The 2,205-nt window shown below is 44.1% G+C and overlaps 1 non-coding gene across 1 annotated transcript; it reads left to right on the top strand.

The window, feature by feature from the left end:
- The first annotated feature begins 1,446 nt into the window (after positions 1 to 1,446).
- Positions 1,447 to 1,518, top strand: trnaa-agc (transfer RNA alanine (anticodon AGC)). The gene has a single exon. It is a non-coding gene; the product is annotated as a tRNA-Ala (tRNA).
- The last annotated feature ends 687 nt before the right edge of the window (positions 1,519 to 2,205 follow it).

Raw genomic sequence — 2,205 nt, 5'->3', positions numbered from 1 at the left:
AACTGTAACGGATGGTGTCGTGACTATTATAATAAACTGGTCCGCCGTGGGGGTGACCTTTGACCTGTGTGGGGCTGCTGGCCAATCAGCACCCTTTGCCGTCCTCAGTACTTCTCAGATATTCCTGTATTAAACAGGTCAACAGAGGGCAGTCATGCATCCCTCAGATCCTCCAGAGCAGGGGTTTTCAGTTAAAATTCTCCTGGGTCCAGTTTTCAAACCTCTTCAAGCTTGGGTCTGGAGGCCTAGCACAGTTTTTCATGACTGCTGATTTCAGTGATAGGCCCACGCCTGCATGTTAGCCAGCAGTCGAGCTGTGCTTTATGATCCAGGGGCATCTTTAGCCGATGGAGGTAGACTTTAAGCCTGTTGTATCAGTGTCTGTTTGGTCAACAATGAACTTTCAGATCGAATGAAGTCGCCGGCATTTCAATAATAGTTCAGTCGTATTTATTGTCTGCTTTTTTTCCACATTAACCTTAAACCTATTGTCCAGCAGGGGGCAACATAAAGAAAAGAATGAAATGAAAATGGATTCAAAAATACTCAGAATTTACTGGCATTTGACTGCACGTATATGACTATGTGAGTGTGTGAGTGTGTGTGTGTGTGTGTGTGTGTTTTGAAGAAGACTTCTTGTCTCCATTTTTGTTGTCACTCTTCTCAATTTTCAGTTTCACTCATTAAAATGAAGCAGCTTTGACGTGTGTACTTCTCTTGTGCATCAACAACTTTGGTCTTTAAGCTCCTGACAAACACACCACACGTCACTCACTCTATAGATTAAATCTGCTGATTACACAAAACACGTGACCTTGTGACCCTGCATGACGTTTTGCTCCAACTTTCCAGAACTAATAGGAGGAACAGCATGGATCGTTCTGAGCAAGAACTCTGACATCACCATCATCATGAACAAGAAGGCAGTAGGACTCAACTTCAACAAATCTGAAATGTCCCCTTAAGCTCCTGCTACTTTGAACTGATGCCTAAACCATCAGTTTCCATGCATCACTCAGAACCTCTCACAACCACAGAAGAACAAGCAAAGGTTTGGAGCAGTAAAGCCTTCAATAATGACATCATCATGTTTGAGGGTTTTCTTCCCTCAAACTGTTTCTACCAACACGACAGAATCCTGGAAATATTTCAGGTGTTGACCTCCCAGCAGCCTGAAGGTCAACCTGCATTATCTGTTATGTTGCTGAGCAGAGGAAGGAGCTCAATGGTAGAGCGCTAGCTTAGCATGTGAGAGGTGGTGGGATCGGTGCCCTCGTTCTCCAGAAGACTTCAGCTTGTTCTGTTGTTGAGCTCTGATGAAACCACTGACTTTGAACCACACACAAAGTGAAGGAGTGACTTAAGATTGATGGCACCTGAGGAACTTCTAGGTTTCCTAAAATCAACTGGAAATTCATTCACCAGTTAAACAGTGACTCTACCACAGGGGATGTAGCTCAGTGGTAGAGCGCATGCTGAGCATGTGTGAGGCCCTGGGTTCAATCCCCGGCATCTCCAGCTGGACCTGTGTAGCCTTCATCTTATCAGCTCAAGTGATCCTTAAATGTGACAACAGTCGATTCACTATCAGAAGACATCTTCTACATGTTCAAGGTGGGCGAACTTTCCACAAATGTTCAAAATTACTTTTGAAAATGAAAACATAGATCAAACCTGCCCTGTCAATCACCCACAATGGGCGGGTCGTCCCACTCCCTATCAGGTTCCCCACTCCGTGACCCAGGAGGCTCCCTCTCCCTATCAGGACTAGAAATCCATTGGGGTCTCCCTGCTCAGGTAGGAGTCCTGCCCACAACGTTAAGCTGTTGATGTTCTAGAGGAGACAACATCTGATCTTTGTTAGATCCACCAGTCAAAGGTTTTCTTTAAAGGCTGTAGCAGCTGAGAATGAGGGATTAATAACCATCTCAGTGAGGACATTTTGAAACATGATGACATTTTATTGACTTGGAACACTGCAAAAATCATCTCCCCTCCAAAAACCCTCCTCTTCAACTTTGTACTCAAGTTGTCTCCTCATCTGGCACCACAGGATCCAGGACGTTCAGTCAAAAAAATCATTAGTGATTTCAAAAATGGCCATCAGACACAAAATAAGACTTCAAACAGGTTTACAATTTTATTTTATGTTGACACATTTTGTCCATTTAATATCAGGACTGCTCCCAGATCAGCTCCATGACC

This window comes from Aulostomus chinensis, chromosome 1 (assembly GCF_037954235.1).
Source record: "Aulostomus chinensis isolate RoL2024-O1b breed Wild chromosome 1, RoL_Achi_v1.0, whole genome shotgun sequence".
Lineage (NCBI taxonomy): Eukaryota > Metazoa > Chordata > Actinopteri > Syngnathiformes > Aulostomidae > Aulostomus > Aulostomus chinensis.
The sequence above is the reverse complement of the archived record's forward strand: the minus strand, read 5'-3'. Positions and strand labels throughout refer to the sequence as shown.